Genomic DNA, 20,702 nt, shown 5'->3' with positions numbered 1-20,702 from the left:
CCCACTCTCCCAGTGTTGCAGTATAGTGACTCAGGTCATCTGCCCACGCACTGATACCATAGAAGGGGTCAGTAGTGTAACCCATGTGGCTCACCAACGCATACATCCCTCTGTTCAGTGCTTCACATTTGGTACCTTTCATGTGTGTTTCTTGAAGGAAGACAATGTCTACTGTATATTTATGAAGAGCTTTCATCACAGGGCCTCTCTTAATTTTACTGCCCAGACCATACACATTCCATGTCAATAGTTTTAGTGTATGGGTCATCCTGTTTACTGATTTGGTTCCCTTTTTCAACTCCCCCCTGGATCATGTATTTCCTCCTCGAATCCTGTGCTTCGTGTCATGTGTGTCAACTGATTAATTGGTCCTCAATTCTCATCCCATCCTACATTACCGTGCCCCGGCCTTCAAACTGGCCACCTCCTGTATTCACTGTATGTCTATCCCCCGAAGATAAGGAGAATCTGCCTCATTAACGGCTATGCTATACTCTGTATCTTGTTACTGCAGCCTTGGGGGCCATGCCCTGCATGGAATGGTCCCATGTTCATTGGATTTCCCCATGATGCCCATCTGGCACTCCGCCCACTATCTGTCTCATGCATGGGTCCGGTTCATATTATTTCATCCACTGTCATAATGACCCTAGGGGGTTAGTGTCCATTTTCTTGGCCTCCCAGCAGCAAGTCCACTCGTCGGTGGTCTCCTGTTCTTGTGCAAGAGTTTCCCAGTGGTTGGTAGTGTCCATGTAGCGATCTCTCTGAATTTCAGCCGTAGTTCATTTTGACTTGGACTTTGGTGGGTGCTACTGTGGTGCATTTTCGGGGTCTGTGCTCTTATCAGTGCGTGGTTGAGTATGACTCCCTCTTCTCAGGCAGCAGATAGCCATGTTTTCCAGCCATTCCCATACCTCTGCTGTAGCCTCAAAGAAGTGAGAGGTCCCCTTATCAAGTATTCTCAGGATGAGAATAGTACGGCACATGGCAGGACCAACTGGTGTAGATGTCATTTAACCCCGATCTCTGCTGCAGAAGATGAGCAGTTGTGCCACAGTGGCACATGGTGGTGCCTCCGGTCGTGGCGGCCTACCTGGTACTCTATGGGCGCGTACCATGAACCAATAAGATGATTTACCTTCCAGCATCTCTGATGCCAGTCAGTCCTGCAGGAATAGCTCCATGCTGGGGCCTTCTGTCCCCTCTATGAGACCAACCAGTCGAACATTAATGCAGCAGGATCTTCCTTCTGCGTTGACTAATCTTCCCTTCAATGTGCTTAGCTCCTTCTACAGGCCTGTATGCGGAAGGCATGATCAAGGAGGTCTGGCTGCACCTGTGCCAATGTTGTCACCTTCTCTGCTAACTTTTACGGTCTGCTCGCAACACCGCAACATCTTTGTCCGCCATCTCAATTTTGTTCTGTAAGGCTGTGTTTGTTGCTTGTGTGGCTGCCAGTATGATGGTACTGTGTTCCCCAAAGTCCTTTGCCACTGACACCATTAAATGTGGGGTTTCATCGCCCTTCAAGCAGGGTGTCTTCACCCCTTGGATTAGTTTAGTCGATTTAGGGCACACAATTATTACTCCCTTGGCCCTTCAGATGGTTAAATGTCTAGTGACTGCAGTCCTCCAAGCTGTTTCAGAGGGGTATTCAGGGCCGCATTCTACAATAGGGCTACCTACAAAGGGTGCCTGTGGCCGAATCTCTAGTTGGGTCATGGCAGTCTGTTGTGTGCTTGTCGATCCTGCTCAGTATGCCACACTGATGGGCCCAACACCTGTCCCAGTCCAGCTCTGCCACTGCACTCTGCCAACAGGCTCTTGGAGGGCCCTGGGGCATCAAGACAGAGTCCTTGAGTAGTCCCCACATGCCGATTGGTTCCCTTCCCCAAGCTCCCAGCTGGTTGGCTATTTCATTGGCTCAGCGGCTAGCGCCATCTTGCATGCCACGTCTCTGTGCTGGTGCCAGCAGCACGACTCGTTCACCTCAGGTCTGTGGGCGCAGAGGCTGTACCTCTGATCGCTCTGGCTTCCAGGATGTACCCCACTTGCATGTAGTCTTGGAATCCCCTGAAGCCACAGGATGCTGCCTGTTGCAGGCCTCGAGTGCTGAAGATCAGCTAACACACTGCCGTCTCCATGCATCCCAGGCCAAGCCCCGGAGCCCAATTTTTGATTCTATTCATACTGATGGGGGTATGAGTTATCTGCTGGTTGGGTGCATCGTATCACATCTGCTGGTTGGGTGCATCTTATCACATCTGAATTCTCCTGATGGCATAATCCCATGCTCACATCATATGAAGTTTCCTAGGATGTGAGCCTTGACCCATCCATATTTAGCAAATAGTTGGGCATGCACTAGATTGCGGAGCCATCCTTATCTACCAGTAGTCTAATACTCATCTCTATCTAACAGTATCTATCCAACATTGCATGTTAGGGCTATTGCCTCGGAAACATTGAAAACCATATGGAGTTTTTCATCTTACATTTCAACCATTCTGGGACTGAGTTCCTTCCTTTTCAGGTTGAGCCTTCCAGACTGCACAGCTGTCTGGTTATGAAAGACATATTGTGGGCTTACCAAGAGCATTCAGGGTCTTGGAGCCCACCCATTACTTACCATTGGTTGGCTTTTCTGTCACTCCCATTTGCCTGCTTCTTATACATGCACTGGCTTGTCAGACTTGTGTTTGTCCCTTCCATGCAGCCTAGCTGCTATAACATCTCTTTTGATTGTCTGGCTTCTATGATTCTACTGCTTGCCTTTCAGCACTACTTTTTCTTTTTGCGTTAGCACGCCAGGAGAGTGCATGCGTTTTCCAGCTGGCTCCCTTGTGTACTTCTCTTCATCTGCATTCCGGTTCCTCAGTGTCACCTGTGTACTTCTCCCTACCCCTTCCATGTTACAATCACATTAGTGTCCTCTCTCATTGCTTTTCCATCTGTGTGCTTCTCCCTGCCCACTCCATGTTGTTATCTCATCCGTTGTTTATTCTCCCCATCCTCTCACTCCATGTTCCATCCTTCCCCACCCGCCATCCGTGTTGCTTCCCCACCCATGGCCTGCTTCTTTGTCACTGTTACCTGACCTCCCAACCCACTCACGTTGCTCCCCCACCTGTGCCCTCCATGTTGCTACTACCTAGCAAATAAAAAAACCACGTTTGCCCTTTATTTCTTTTTATTTGCCAATCAAACTCGGATTGGCAAATAAAATGAAAAAAAAAGTGCCCTTCTTATTTGTAGGCGCATGAATTATGAGTTGCCTACAAAACAATGTAGATAGCCATGCCATTGGATTTTTTCCTTATTTAGCCTTGATGCATCAGGGTTGCTGAACAGTATGGTTAAAAATTATTGACAAAACTAATAGCCTCAAAGGTGAAACCTATTGGCTTTACCAATGCTTGTTCTTCTTCCAGCCAGACAGTCTTAGTTGAGTGTTGGCTGTCAGTGATGGCTTTGACTATAACCTGCATGCTCTGTTGACAGGGTAAATTTAGGGTTTAAATTTCACTCATCATCAACCATCAATGAATTCTTTATTCAAATGAAAAGCCAGAACACATACCAATATTTTTTTTAAACTCTATATAATACAGAAATCTTCAAAAATAATCACAGACAGTAAGCAATGAACCGTAACAGAAAATTATATAGATACATCCTATCAATTTTCAGCTTATACCAATATCACTGAAATTTGACCTTTCATCTTAAAAGGTCCATGCTCGCTAATTTCGGATCACTGACAGAATATTGGAAACCGAAATATTACGTGGACAGAATATCGAGTCAAAAATATTGAGGACAAAAATATTGAGATGGTAAGTGCAAATAGGTAAGTATAGATTTACTATTTTTAACTCCACATTCACATACCTTGAAGATATATATATATTGTAAAGGCACATGTGTGGAGTTATATATAGTAAAACGTTGCTTACCTACAGAAACCTTCACAATATTTTTGTCCTTTATATTCTTGACACAATACTTTGTTCCATGATATTTTTGTTTCTGATATACTGTCTAAATACCCTACTTTCAAATTACAGTTGCTAAAAACAAATTAAAGACTGTTCTCCCTCTGAAGATATTGCACCACTGTGTAATTTATTTGCTCTCCCATGAAAACAGACGAAATCTGCTTTTGGTTGGGTCACCCCATTCTTTCCAAGCAGTTTTACATGGCTCATAAAGGATAAGAGGACACTACAAGGCATTTTCCCCATTCTCTTGGAACTGTATTGTTTTCCTCTCTTTCTAGTATATAGTTCAAAGCCTATGGTATTTTTCACAATGTCTTAACACACTTCTGAGTTACACAGTAGTTATGCCAGCGGCCTTTGACAACAACATAGTGCATAGACTCTTCATCTGGAAATTCCTTTGATTAAGCTCTAACTATGGCCTTAGTGAGAGATTCCAGTGATAGCACAAACAGGAATTTTTGCAGGATCAAAATTCCTGGTTATGCAATAATTATAAGAAAAGGTTACTTACCAGGTGCAGGAAGTACCACACCCACAAAATTCCCCTCTGTTCAGATTTCGGCAGGATAACACATGGCAAAATTCATTGTTGGAAAATCCTGGAAAAGAGGCAAAACATACCGGATTTAGTAAGGCAGATACTGCAGTCACATATTATGCCTTATTTCCAGGGCTAGTTTAGAAACGGTTGTCTTCATAGGAATCGATTCAGAGAATGTCAGAATAGGATGTATTTAAGACATCTAGTGACCACCTCATGCAAGTGATTCTGAAATGTACTGGGTGTGGTAAATATCCCCCACACCCATTCGGTCGTACTCTGAATCAGAAGAAGGCAACCATATCTAAGAGGCCTTTACCTCCTTTAGCCCCAACTATGAAGTGAAATAGCATTGCCGTGCCAGATTGATTGTCTAGCAAAGAGCTATAAGGAAAGTAATTTGTTAATAAATATAAAAAAGACACATATCTAGAATTAAGTAGCCAATAAATATAGACAACTTCTCGGGAGGCGACCCCGGGGACACCGTCACGTAAACCGCCAGGGCTACCGCCCCTCAGACACTCACCTTTCCTGGCGGATCATTCAGCAACAGCGTCCATGACTACGGAAACCCCTCCCCTCTCTGTTTTGCAGGAACCAACCCAGGGAAGCCGAGAACCGGAAGCACAAACACCTGACCCCAGAAGTCCCGCCTCCCCACCGCCGGCAACAGACAGAAAAGACGGAAGCGTGAGACCAGAAGTCGTCGGAAGATCGTGGCAGGAGATTGCGACTGGAGCGGAGGAAGAGAGCGAAGCAAACGGAGAAGCAGACGAATGGTTCGAGGACTGGTGGAGTCCCTAGGAGGAAGCTGAAGAGCAGCCGCAACTCACCGGGAGAGTTGCGGCGGAGCGTGTGAGTAACACCTAGCCTCTTTGTTGCACCTTAAGTGCCTGTATATAGTATAGAGCGTTTTTTTTCTTACTGAGCACATTTTAGGCACGATAACCCTGCTAGCTCACTGTAAATACGTGTAAAGCACCTTTAATGTATATAGCCCTGAAGTACTAACTACCCTTCCCCAACACGTCTCACGCTGCTACCCTAGCACCTTCAATCTTCGTCCATACCCCAACCGTCCTGCCTCCTTTCCTGCTCTCCTCACAGTACTCTTCCAGCCCCTCACGAACCGGTGTTGGTAAAGGATCTACTGTTCCCAGTACGTTGAGACTAACAGCTCCTTTTTCTGTTTCCTCTTACTGCCCTCCGGAGAACTCCCCAGCAAGGAGCGGACATCTCTACCAAACCGACCCGGACCTGCACCCCAAGACCAGGACCTGCACCCAAGACCCGAACCTACAACCCAAGACCCGGAGCCCTCAGAGTCCTTCCTCGCCTTACCAAACACCAAGAGCGGAGTTATTCTTTTGTTGTTTCTTCTTCTCTCCCCCATACTATTTGGACTACGTTACAAAGACTATCTGTGTATGCAATAAAACAACACTATTGCACGCTATATCCGGCCTCCTTGCCTGATTTTCCAGCCAGCCGACCGCCCACGATCACAGATAGTCTTTTCTTATAAATATCTGTTAATTATGTTTAGCAAGAACCAATCTTGGAATAAGCACCATGTAATGGCAAAGACTAGTTCCTATGTGCTGTTAGCAGCTTGAATAAAATCAACAGAGCATATGGTGACCTATCATTATTATTGCTGGTGAGAGCGTATAAGGTTAAAGTGATCCTCTAACTGATATTGTAGAGCTGTTTAATTATGAAAAACTAGAGTGCCAGTGCTGGAAATTAGTTACACAAAGTTCGATGATTGCATCAATCCACCCAGAGCTAGGCCTTTCAATATTTATTGCTGAGGCCGATAACCAATGTTGAAATTCTTCTTAAATCTGTTTAAATCCCTAAAGCCTCAATTGCGGTTCTGTGCAAGAGTGAACTAATGGAAGGGCATTCTGTTTGGACATGAGCCACTATGATGAGGATCTCCTTGTGAATAGCTCAACAGCAGTCAATGCTTAGAGGACGTTCAACAGAAAGGCAGCCACACTTTTATCATTGAATGCTAATTGCATGGGGGAAGATTGGTTAACTAATAGCTACCAATCCAGTGCTGGCATTCTATCCTCAGGCAAGAAAGTCTTACTAATAATAACTAGAAACAGATTCAAGTACAGACCATTTCATGAGACAGACTAATCATGGGGGATAGATGCTAAGCTCAAATACTTCAGGGAACTAATTCATATGTTCTGTTATGAGAGATAATAGAAGACAATGGTAAGGAGTAAATGGTCTAAAGTAAGTTTAAATTCTTAATTTTTTAATTCTTATATTACATTTGCATTTATATAAAATGGCACCAGAATCAACCTCTACCTGCCTCATATACAGTTTATTTCAAGGCTCATATGGAACCAATTCACAAACTGCATTTTGTATTACGTCAAGTAGTGTTTTATGAGTGCTATTCATGTGCTATTAAATGATTTTCACTAGCTGTAGGGGGACCTCTGCCTCCACCACGCTTATTTTTTTCTGTGCAGAGATCTCTGTCATGTGTGTGGAGATGTGTGGTTAAACTAGAGAGGTGGCTGCACCTCAGCACATGCAGGCCAACATTTAATAGTAAATGTGCGAGGGACAGGGGACTATGGCTATACTTCTACCTTTATGGTTGGTATTTAGAGAGCGAAAAAGTAGTGGTTTAGGAAGTGGGCAAATACAAACAACCACTTACAAAAGAATACACCTATTGCTATTTACAAAGCACACTTCTAAAGCTACTAGAGTCAAATATGTCCCATAACAGTAGGAAATGTACTCCAGCCCTGTCTTCTAATATGTCCAGCATGACACATGGCCATTCACAGGCGCAACAGTACACTCCAATAGAAAACAATGGAGGCACAAACTTAAAATAAAACCCCATAGTAACTATTTGTAAATAAATACAGTTAACTCAACTTTATAGTGGGGAATTGCTGCAAGAATAGGGCAAACCCCTTCTGGAATCATCGACAGGATTGATTTTGATTCTGATCAAACATATTGAAAAAGCCTTACGGATTATCCAAAAAGAATTAAAGGATCTGGAAGAAGTAATTGAAAAAATGGATCTAGCTGAAGATTTAAAAAACTAAAAGATGAAATTCTGTCAAATCTAGAAAAACATGAAGAGAGTAAAACAATGGGAACAAACTAAGTTCCAAATGGACAAAATAGATTTTGAGGAAGGTAGAACTTTTACAGTTGGTCGAAAATATGAAATACAAAGAAATAAGGAACAGCTAGAAGCATCTAATAGGGACTTCTCCAGTTATGAATCTCTAACGAGCACTGATGTGACTGGAAATGAAGGCATGAATCAAGCCACATCAAGCAGCAATAAAAAGATCACTTTTTTAACAGAAATGGGGATGGCCCTGCAGCAACAAAACAAAGACAAGCAATTGGGACGAAGCAGACGCAGGGGACGTGGAAGAAGTACAAGGGAAAGACAAGAAGAGGCATGAGAGCAAAAAGAAGATCCAAACCCAAATATGCTGACAAGGGGCCGCCTGAGACAATCCAGAAAGTAATTGGGGAAATGACGCAGGAACTGAATGTAATCAATCTTTCAGACAAAAAATTAACTGACACTGAATTCAATGTGCTCAAGAAAGGCCTTGTCCAACATCTCATCTAAATATAGCTCAAACTCGAATAGATCTCTATAAATACACTCGGGAAAATCAAATTAGCAAAAATTAATGCTGAAAAAACAACGGAAAGACAGAAAATGTCAATGGAACTAAACAAGTGTCCTACTACCAGAAGACAAGTCTGCCTTGGAGACACTCTTAACAATGGGGGAAGAGACAGTAACTTCTCAAATGGAAAATTCTGAAAATCATGAAGATTTCTTACCACCCTTATTAGCCGGAGAAAGTGGAATGAGACCAAAATCTTTCTACTATTCAACCCTACCACCAGGCAACAAAGTAGATCTCTTCCATGAAGCAATCATTGAGGATCTTTACAAGATCAAATATATAAATCAAAATGACAACTTATCCTGAGGAGAAAGACAAGCACTAAATCAAGTGCAACAATACAGTGCCATAGAAATCAAACCGGCGGATAAGGGTGGGAACATCATATTTTAAAAAAGAGTGATTATATCCGAGAAGCTATTAGGCAATTAATGGATATGAAACTGCTATATTTGCTTGGAACAAGACCCTACCAAAGAAATTGAGAACAGATTAAAGGATCTCCTGAAAAGTTGGTTAGAAAGAGATCTCGTAGATGAAGATGAGCAAAAGTACCTGACTACACACCATCCGACGTTAGCCACGATTTACTTTTTATCAAAAATTCATAAGAGTAAAGTAAATCCGCCTGGAAGGCCAATAGTTTCAGCAAATGGCTTACTGTTAGAACCAGTCTCCAATTACATTGACCACTTTCTTGCCCCCTGGTGAAAGATCTAAGCTCATATTTATGAGACACCATAGATCTGTTAAAAAAACTAGAAGAAATATCATGGCAACCAAGTTTCAAACTTGTCACTATGGACGTGATTTCATTATATTCTAACATGGAACACCCAATAGAAATACAATTGTGCAAATACTGTCTAGGAAAGAGGAACATCCTATACCAAAAACAGAATGAAATGTTAATAGAAATTATTTCACTCTGCTTGCATAACAACATCTTTTTGTTCAACAAACAAATCTTCAAACAAATCAAAGGCTGTGAAATGGGTTTTTCTTTTTCCTCTAATTATGCCAAATTAGTAATGGGATGGTTTGAACAAAAAAAACATGGGTACCTGAAAATTATCACTCCATGGAGAAAACGATACTATGGCTTCGCTTTATAGATGATCTCCTAATCGTATGGGATGGCACGGAAGCAGAGTTTGCAACATAATTTGAAAAACTGAAGAACAATGATGCAAAGCTGAAATTCAACTATGAGATCAGCCCCAACAAAGTGGCATTTTTGGATACTTGCATATATGTAGAAAACAATCCGCTACACACAACCCTACATCGAAAGCAAAAGGCAACTAATGCAATTCTTCATGGTGGAAGCTTCCACAAAGAAACTTTAAAATGGAGCATCCTGTATGGGGAGTTTTTAAGATTAAGGAGAAATTGCTCCTCGGACTCCAAATTTATTAAACACATTGAAGTGGCACAATTGAGATTTCATAAGAGAAAATATCCCAAAAAAGTGATAGAGAAAAGCCTGCAGAGAGCAAGGACACAAAAACGTTCGGAAATCTTAAGGGACTCAAAGAAATCAAAAACAAGAGAATCAGAAACTCCCCCAAAAATAAGACTAATAACAACATATAGCGCTGAAGCAAATAGTCTTACAAAAACAATCAATTGCAATTGGACCCTCTATTAACTGAATTAGTTGGTGACCACCCTAATATTACATATAGAAGAGCTACAAACATAGGAGACAAATTAACGCACAGCGACTTTAAGGAGTCACAACCACCCACATGGATGAAAATGGAAGGTTTCTGGCCTTGCAAGCAATGCAAAGCGTGCAAAATTGCAACATAGAAAAAAGAAATTGACATCAAGAAAGGAACGAAGTGGAAGATCAAACAACATATCACATACAGAAGCAAATTTGTTATCTACATTGTGGAATGTCCCTGCAAGCTAAAATACATTTGCAGCACGACTTGTGAAGTTAAGAAAAGAATCTTGGAACACATTTGAGTGACAAAGAACAACAATCCATCAAATGCAATAGCCAAACATATGGAAAAGACCCATAATAGCACATGGGAAGAACTAAGATTCTGTGCCATAGAACAAATACCTCAACCAGAAAGGGGTGTAAATCATGAGAAGCTCTTACGACAAAAAGAATCAAAACAAATAGTGACATTTAGGACACTCAATCCAAGAGTGATGCCCTCAACAATTGTTACATCATCCTGTGATCAAGGTCCGAGTAGCAGGACCGAAACGTTGGGCATGGCAGAATTTTCCTTGCGTTTAATAAACCACCATCAAATCTGAAGATGTGATAGAGAAAAGCCTGCAGAGAGCAAGGAAACAAAAACGTTCGGAAATCTTAAGGGACTCAAAGAAATCAAAAACAAGAGAATCAGAAACTCCCCCAAAAATAAGACTAATAACAACATATAGCGCTGAAGCAAATAGTCTTACAAAAACAATCAATTGCAATTGGACACTCTATTCACTGAATTAGTTGGTGACCACCCCAATATTACATATAGAAGAGCTACAAACATAGGAGACAAATTAACGCACAGCGACTTTAAGGAGTCACAACCACCCACATGGATGAAAATGGAAGGTTTCTGGCCTTGCAAGCAATGCAAAGCGTGCAAAATTGCAACATAGAAAAAAGAAATTGACATCAAGAAAGGAACTAAGTGGAAGATCAAACAACATATCACATACAGAAGCACATTTGTTATCTACGTTGTGGAATGTCCCTGCAAGCTAAAATACATTTGCAGCACGACTTGTGAAGTTAAGAAAAGAATCTTGGAACACATTTGAGTGACAAAGAACAACAATCCATCAAATGCAATAGCCAAACATATGGAAAAGACCCATAATAGCACATGGGAAGAACTAAGATTCTGTGCCATAGAACAAATACCTCAACCAGAAAGGGGTGTAAATCATGAGAAGCTCTTACGACAAAAAGAATCAAAACAAATAGTGACATTTAGGACACTCAATCCAAGAGTGATGCCCTCAACAATTATTACATCATCCTGTGATCAAGGTCCGAGTAGCAGGACCGAAACGTTGGGCATGGCAGAATTTTCCTTGCGTTTAATAAACCACCATCAAATCTGAATCCTGAGCGTGTGTGACCTTTATTGCCGATATGTATATATATAAATATATATAGATAGATAGATATAGGTATATAGATAGATATAGGTATATATATATATATATATATATATATATATATATATATATATATATATATATATATATATATATATATATATATCCAAAGAGCAAGAAAAGTTCGTCTTGCGCTCTCAGGCAAAAAGGCAAAGGGATCCAGGTATCAAGTATGCAGTTTTATTATACAACGCGTTTCAGCTAAGAAGCCTTGTTCACGTGTAACTTCACATCGAGGAAGCCGACATTTAAATAAAGTTTCAGTATTGCAAACCTGTAGTCAACATAGACGTAGGACTACCCAACGTAAATGGCAGACATATTGGAATGGTACAAATGTTGTCAACATGATTCTCAAATAGTTTAAGCACATACGATGTTACTCATCACATCTTAGCTCAGAATATGTATATATATACAACAGATAGACAGTCTCTGTAAAATACATTATGAATGAACATAAATCAAATGTCGTTACTTCCAAATACCGTATCTTTAAAATAATAACAATTAGTAATGGAATTGATATTGCTCCAATATGAGAGGTCTGTTGTTGGTCAGGAGTTCAAAGATTATTTGTGCCTTAATGGAAAACATGTTACAGTGGCACGGGAAGGCTCCTCTTAGAACAAGATGGGTAATATATTGTCAATTAATCGACATAGTGCCAGAGGGCAAGCTTCTGAGTATAAACGTACAAAAATACTTCAACAATCCGAGTTAAATACTCTAAGAAAACACCCGCCCCGAATTTCAAAATCTGTAATATTACATTTCGATAACTTGAACGTTCGCAGTACCTGGGTATAACGATTATAAACCATAATGTTCCTCCAAAAACTCAGTAGAGTTCTACTTTACAAGGAATATATATGTCCCCAAAAGTCCAAAGTGGTTCCTGTGGTGTTCTCATGGGGCAAAGCCCCTAACATCCCGGCAAGCCACAAAGACTCCATATTAGAGTATTCTGTCATGTATGTTCATAAATCTTAAGTGCACATTATAATGTATCTGTACATTCCTTCCAAAGTCTTATACGTTGAGGATCAAACCTTATATGTCGGTTTCTCAAGCATGTGATTCAACACCGAGCAGTGATTCCTGGAGTGCAAAGGTTTGGGTACGCCCGTGCAGGTGAATACTAGTGATGGGCCCCCTCCTTTCCTCCTGCGAAATAAGAAACAGAACCAAAGTGCAAGTTCAAAACAATATTCCAAAAATAGAAATACAAATACAATGTCAGAAGAAGATTTTATAGAATCAAATCACATAATGATAAAAACGACTGTTGACTGACTATCAGGTACTGAGTCAATAATAAACATTATTCTCTTAGATGAATTGCTAGTTCCTCATCCATATTGAGGCCACCTGGAAATCTGGTTTGGAACTCAATTATGAGCTTAGATTCTCGTTGTCTCAAATTCAGTACCCTGTCGCCCCCTCTCGGATGCTTGGAGACCTGTTCCAATATAAAAAAGTTTAGATCAGCAACATTGGAAAAGTGTTGTTGCTCGAAGTGGCGTGCAACAGGGTATTTGGGATCTTTATTGGTAATGGCCCTAAGATGTTCTAGGATTCTCTTTTTGGCAGCACAACTAGTGCTGCCAATATACCAAAGTTTGCAGGAGCATTCGATGGCATATATTACAAAAGTGGTGCTACAGGTGAAAAATGAAGCCAGCTTTTTTGTGATACCATTATATTCCACAGATCCTCTGTATTTGCTGTATTTACAGGCCTTGCAATGGCCACAGGGGTAAAACCCCACTAAGCCATGTTCAGAGTTTTTGGAATATTGGGTGATGTCATTTCTGACCACTAGATCACGTATGTTCTTGCCTCTTTTGTATGTAATAGTGGGTCGATCAGGTATACTATTACCTAGAATAGAATCGGTTTTGAGGATCTCCCAATTTTGTGTGAGGAGTTTTTTGACTTGTTTGGCTTCAGAATTAAAGGTCAAAATTAATCTGGGTGACTCGTCATTTTCAGTGCATTCAGAACCCAAATTATCTCCTAGGGTTTGAGATCTTTCTATTTCACCTGCTCTTTCTTTGGCCTTTTTGAGGACCCATCTAGGGTAACCTCTGCTTTTGAACCTAGTCATTATGGTATCCTGCTCCTTTAGATAGGAGTCCCTGGTGTTGCAATTTCTTTTCGCCCTCAGCAGCTCCCCGTAAGGGATGCTCCATTTCAGAGCTTCAGGATGGCTGCTGTCGGCGTGTAGAACACTGTTCCCCGCCGTGGCCTTACGATATAATGAGGTACAGATTTTTTGGTCCTTGATCTCTAGCTTAACATCCAGAAATTCAGTTTGGCTGTTGCTGATGTTACCTGATAGAAAAATATTATAGCTGTTACAATTTAGCTTAGTGACGAAGTCTTCAGCCTCAGTTTTAGTGCCACTCCAGATAATAAAAAGGTCGTCGATGTAGCGAAGCCACACGACGACCCTCTCAAAATCTCTTGCCAGAGTAGCACTGCCATGGATTTCCTGCTCCCAGAATCCCATGAACAGGTTAGCCAAGCTAGGAGCAAAGCAAGCACCCATGGCAGTACCACTAATTTGCCTGTAGAGGGCGCCATCAAAGGAAAAAATGTTATTAGTCAGGCAGAACTGCATCATTTTCATTACCATTTTAGAATGTTCACGATAACATAATGGTCTATTCCTCAGAAAGTGATCACATGCCTGAAGGCCATGTTGGTGATTGATTATCGTATATAGTGACTGAACATCTAAAACAGTAAACATAAACTCAGGTTCCCATGCTATATTCTCAATCTGACAAAGAAAATCTTTGGTGTCTCTGATATAGCTGGGTAATTGGGTGACAAAATCTCGGAGAAAATGGTCCACATATTTTGAAATGTTTTCACTAATACTACCGATAGAGGACACTACAGGGCGTCCAGGCGGATTAGTGGCATGTTTGTGGAGTTTTGGTAGTAAATATAAGATAGGAAGTTTTGGGAAGTCTTTTTTCAAAAAGCGGTATTCTTCCCACACAAGGAGCCCCTTGTCTTTCCATATTTCTAATTTCTCCCAAATGTCCGTGATGCTTAGATTGTAGGCATCAATATTCACCGGTAGGTAAAAATTGGTATCACCGAGTTGTTTTTGTGCCTCATTTATGTAGGTCTCTCGATCCAAAATAACGATGTTACCACCCTTATCAGCAGGGCGTATCACTATATCGGAGTCTTCATATAGTGCCTTGAGTGCTTTTCTTTGGGTAAATGATAGATTGTTTCTGAACCCTCTATGTCTCTTAGTGTTTTTCCTTTTCCTTAAGCCCACCAAACCCTTGATGATGCAATCATGAAAAGTATCTATGCAATCGTGTGGGAGTGAAGGCATGAAGGTCGATTTGACTCTGAAATTCGTTTTAGCATGTGCATCTTGCGTTAGATTCATGTCTTCAAGACATTGGGTAATGGGGGCGGATTGGTCCTCATTGGTAATGTCACTGTTCTCATTTAAATCAGACATAGCTAAGAGTGTATCAACATCTCCAATTATTAAATTGGAGGAGACAGCGTTATTGTAATTGTTTGTGGTATTGTTTTGGCCCAGTCTTTTTAGCCCAGACCTTCATGCCTTCACTCCCACACGATTGCATAGATACTTTTCATGATTGCATCATCAAGGGTTTGGTGGGCTTAAGGAAAAGGAAAAACACTAAGAGACATAGAGGGTTCAGAAACAATCTATCATTTACCCAAAGAAAAGCACTCAAGGCACTATATGAAGACTCCGATATAGTGATACGCCCTGCTGATAAGGGTGGTAACATCGTTATTTTGGATCGAGAGACCTACATAAATGAGGCACAAAAACAACTCGGTGATACCAATTTTTACCTACCGGTGAATATTGATGCCTACAATCTAAGCATCACGGACATTTGGGAGAAATTAGAAATATGGAAAGACAAGGGGCTCCTTGTGTGGGAAGAATACCGCTTTTTGAAAAAAGACTTCCCAAAACTTCCTATCTTATATTTACTACCAAAACTCCACAAACATGCCACTAATCCGCCTGGACGCCCTATAGTGTCCTCTATCGGTAGTATTAGTGAAAACATTTCAAAATATGTGGACCATTTTCTCCGAGATTTTGTCACCCAATTACCCAGCTATATCAGAGACACCAAAGATTTTCTTTGTCAGATTGAGAATATAGCATGGGAACCTGAGTTTATGTTTATTGTTTTAGATGTTCAGTCACTATATACGATAATCAATCACCAACATGGCCTTCAGGCATGTGATCACTTTCTGAGGAATAGACCATTATGTTATCGTGAACATTCTAAAATGGTAATGGAAATGATGCAGTTCTGCCTGACTAATAAACAATTTTCCTTTGATGGCGCCCTCTACAGGCAAATTAGTGGTACTGCCATGGGTGCTTGCTTTGCTCCTAGCTTGGCTAACCTGCTCATGGGATTCTGGGAGCAGGAAATCCATGGCAGTGCTACTCTGGCAAGAGATTTTGAGAGGGTCGTCGTGTGGCTTCGCTACATCGACGACCTTTTTATTATCTGGAGTGGCACTAAAACTGAGGCTGAAGACTTCGTCACTAAGCTAAATTGTAACAGCTATAATATTTTTCTATCAGGTAACATCAGCAACAGCCAAACTGAATTTCTGGATGTTAAGCTAGAGATCAAGGACCAAAAAATCTGTACCTCATTATATCGTAAGGCCACGGCGGGGAACAGTGTTCTACACGCCGACAGCAGCCATCCTGAAGCTCTGAAATGGAGCATCCCTTACGGGGAGCTGCTGAGGGCGAAAAGAAATTGCAACACCAGGGACTCCTATCTAAAGGAGCAGGATACCATAATGACTAGGTTCAAAAGCAGAGGTTACCCTAGATGGGTCCTCAAAAAGGCCAAAGAAAGAGCAGGTGAAATAGAAAGATCTCAAACCCTAGAAGATAATTTGGGTTCTGAATGCACTGAAAATGACGAGTCAACCAGATTAATTTTGACCTTTAATTCTGAAGCCAAACAAGTCAAAAAACTCCTCACACAAAATTGGGAGATCCTCAAAACCGATTCTATTCTAGGTAATAGTATACCTGATCGACCCACTATTACATACAAAAGAGGCAAGAACATACGTGATCTAGTGGTCAGAAATGACATCACCCAATATTCCAAAAACTCTGAACATGGCTTAGTGGGGTTTTACCCCTGTGGCCATTACAAGGCCTGTAAATACAGCAAATACAGAGGATCTGTGGAATATAATGGTATCACAAAAAACTGGCTTCATTTTTCACCTGTAGCACCACTTTTGTAATATATGCCATCGAATGCTCCTGCAAACTTTGGTATATTGGCAGCACTAGTTGTGCTGCCAAAAAAAGAATCCTAGAGCATCTTAGGGCCATTACCAATAAAGATCCCAAATACCCTGTTGCACGCCACTTCGAGCAACAACACTTTTCCAATGTTGCTGATCTAAACTTTTTTATATTGGAACAGGTCTCCAAGCATCCGAGAGGGGGCGACAGGGTACTGAATTTGAGACAACGAGAATCTAAGCTCATAATTGAGTTCCAAACCAGATTTCCAGGTCGCCTCAATATGGATGAGGAACTAGCAATTCATCTAAGAGAATAATGTTTATTTTTGACTCAGTACCTGATAGTCAGTCAACAGTCGTTTTTATCATTATGTGATTTGATTCTGTAAAATCTTCTTCTGACATTGTATTTGTATTTCTATTTTTGGAATATTGTTTTTAACTTGCACTTTGGTTCTGTTTCTTATTCCGCAGGAGGAAAGGAGGGGGCCCATCACTAGTATTCACCTGCACGGGCGTACCCAAACCTTTGCACTCCAGGAATCACTGCTCGGTGTTGAATCACATGCTTGAGAAACCGACATATAAGGTTTGATCCTCAACGTATAAGACTTTGGAAGGAATGTACAGATACATTATAATGTGCACTTAAGATTTATGAACATACATGACAGAATACTCTAATATGGAGTCTTTGTGGCTTGCCGGGATGTTAGGGGCTTTGCCCCATGAGAACACCACAGGAACCACTTTGGACTTTTGGGGACATATATATTCCTTGTAAAGTAGAACTCTACTGAGTTTTTGGAGGAACATTATGGTTTATAATCGTTATACCCAGGTACTGCGAACGTTCAAGTTATCGAAATGTAATATTACAGATTTTGAAATTCGGGGCGGGTGTTTTCTGAGAGTATTTAACTCGGATTGTTGAAGTATTTTTGTACGTTTATACTCAGAAGCTTGCCCTCTGGCACTATGTCGATTAATTGACAATATATTACCCATCTTGTTCTAAGAGGAGCCTTCCCGTGCCACTGTAACATGTTTTCCATTAAGGCACAAATAATCTTTGAACTCCTGACCAACAACAGACCTCTCATATTGGAGCAATATCAATTCCATTACTAATTGTTATTATTTTAAAGATACGGTATTTGGAAGTAACGACATTTGATTTATGTTCATTCATAATGTATTTTACAGAGACTGTCTATCTGTTGTATATATATACATATTCTGAGCTAAGATGTGATGAGTAACATCGTATGTAAGTCGAATGTGCTTAAACTATTTGAGAATCATGTTGACAACATTTGTACCATTCCAATATGTCTGCCATTTACGTTGGGTAGTCCTACGTCTATGTCGACTACAGGTTTGCAATACTGAAACTTTATTTAAATGTCGGCTTCCTCGATGTGAAGTTACACGTGAACAAGGCTTCTTAGCTGAAACGCGTTGTGTAATAAAACTGCATACTTGATACCTGGATCCCTTTGCCTTTTTGCCTGAGAGCGCAAGACGAACTTTTCTTGTTCTTTGGATGTGTTAGATTAACCGGACTGCTTCGCCGGTATCTGCGCCAACTTCCTTGGGTTCCAGCACTCCGGAAGAAGCGTTGTGGTTTTGCGCATACATATATATATATATATATATATATTCACTGAAAAAACATAGGTTTCATGGACGTTATAGTTAGAAGTTACCATTTAAAAAACCTTAGAAATTCACAGAAAAAAAACACAGGTTTCAGGGACTTTATAATTAGTTGGACATTTCACTCGTACAAAACCAGACAAATTCAGCCGTTATAGTTAGTTGAGGTAACTATAACTTGCACCCCCGCAATGCACTGCTGATGATGTCACATATTATATCACTCATGGTTCAAGTTCAAGTTCTGACATTTATAAAGCGCACTACTCACCCAGAGGGTCTCAAGGCGCTAGGGGAAGGGGTTCATTATTTGTCGAAAAGCCAGGTTTTAAGTTCTTTTCTGAAGGAGATGTGGTTCTGAGTAAGGCGGAGGTGAGTGGGGAGTGAGTTCCATGTCTTGGCAGCCAGGTAGGAGAAGGATCTGCCACCCATGGTGGATTTCCGGATGCGCGGGACTGTGGCGAGGGCATGATTGGACGATCTGAGTTGACGGGTGGGTTTGTAGAAGGACAGTCGAGTGTTGAGGCATTCGGGTCCTAGATTGTAGAGGGCTTTGTGTGCGTGGGTGAGAAGGCGGAAAGTAATTCTTTTGTTAACGGGAAGCCAGTGGAGGTCTTTTAGATGTCTGGTGATGTGATCTTGACGCGGGATGTCTAAAATGAGTCTCGCTGAAGCGTTTTGGATGCGCTGGAGTTTTTTCTGTAATTTTGCTGTGATTCCGGCGTAGAGTGTGTTACCGTAATCCAGTCGACTCGTGACCAGTGCGTGGGTGACAGTTTTTCTTGTCTCGAGGGGGATCCAGCGGAAGATCTTTTTGAGAATGCGAAGTACGTTGAAGCAGGAGGACGAGACGGCGTTGACTTGTCTGGACATCGAGAGAGAGGAGTCTAGGATGAAGCCAAGGTTACGTGCATGGTCTGTGGATGTGGGTGCTGCGCCCAGTGCGGAAGGCCACCAAGAGTCGTCCCAAGCTGAGGGGGAAGAACCTAGGATGAGTACTTCCGTTTTGTCTGAGTTGAGATTTAGGCGGCTATGTTTCATCCATTCGGCTACTCATGACATGGTCAGTGACATCACTGATGACATCTCAAATGACATCACTGATAACATTACTGATGACATCATCCATTGACTGGTGTGTTTCTAAAAAGTTTTAATATCTTATATATATATATGTATATATATATATATATATATATATATATATATATATATATACATACATATATATATATATACACACACCGAGGTGTATTGAAGAATGAGTGGGTGTATGAGTGTCTGAATGGATAATTTAGTAGGTGCGTGACTGACTGCATAAGTGAGTGCTTAAATGTGTCTTACTGAATGCATGGGTTCATGATTTAACTGTGTGAATGTCTGTATCAGTCTGGCAGTTGGTGTGTAAGCAGCTGCATGGGTTGGAGAGTAGCTACATGAGTGTCTATATGGGTTATTGATTGGTTGTCTGAGTATCTGTATGGGTGAGAATCCTGCGTAGGGTTTTAGTATTCAGAAAATGTTGGCGCACATCAGGTAGTGGTGAGAATAGAATAAGTACCAAAATTAGAACGGTGCTACTTGGTCAGGGGAGGACCAAAACCCCTGAAAAAGAGTAGGTCACGACCCACCCTGCAAAATGTGAACAGCGAGTCCAGAGCACACGTAAAGTTAATTGTTGTAACACATGTAATGTGTGAGTATCAAAGTATCACAGTCTTTGTAATGAAAATGCAGGAGTAAGGAAACAAGATCAACAAAGAAAAGTTGATTTTTTAGGTTTTATGTATGATTATGGTCCTCCTTCAAGAGGAGATCCAAAGAAAAAAACCAGCCGACACGTGTTTCGTCAGACGGGTAGTTACCCGTGACTCTTCAGGGCTGAATATATTTGCTACTTGCAATGTCGGGAGACCAGTGATATTTTCAACCCGGTCCTGGTCGGGGCAAAGGGTTGCAGAAAGCCACAATAGGCCGGTATCATATGGGTGGAAACCCAAAACAGAGAGAGTTCACAGTGACGAGCGGGTACTGCCGTCTACGGTACAAACGTAAAGGCACGCTGGACTGCAGAGCGGTGTTGCCGAGAGCCGAGTGCTGTGTTCTAACCGGATACAGGCTGAATCCGGTTAGAACACAGCGCTCGGCTCTCGGCAACCCCGCGCTGCAGTCCAGCGTGCCCCGATCAGGGCCGGGTTGGAAATATCACCGGTCTCATACCCACACAGTGAGTATGTAGTAACTGGTATTGGTGTGTCTTTGGTTTCGAAAATGGTAGTCTGTATTTTAGAGTGGGTATATCAAAGG

General features: G+C 41.4%; 1 protein-coding gene across 1 annotated transcript in view; it reads right to left on the bottom strand.

Annotated features, from left to right (window-relative positions):
• The window catches only part of CARD14 (caspase recruitment domain family member 14), a 630,897-nt gene that overhangs the window by 376,771 nt on the left and 233,424 nt on the right, over positions 1 to 20,702 (bottom strand). Inside the window, exon 2 of the mRNA XM_078654066.1 lies at positions 4,516 to 4,603. The gene's annotated coding sequence lies outside the window, so the exon portion shown is untranslated. The remainder of the gene's footprint in view (positions 1 to 4,515; positions 4,604 to 20,702) is intronic.

This window comes from Lissotriton helveticus, chromosome 7 (genome assembly GCF_964261635.1).
Source record: "Lissotriton helveticus chromosome 7, aLisHel1.1, whole genome shotgun sequence".
Classification (NCBI taxonomy): Eukaryota; Metazoa; Chordata; class Amphibia; order Caudata; family Salamandridae; genus Lissotriton; species Lissotriton helveticus.
This window is presented reverse-complemented; position numbering and strand designations above follow the sequence as displayed.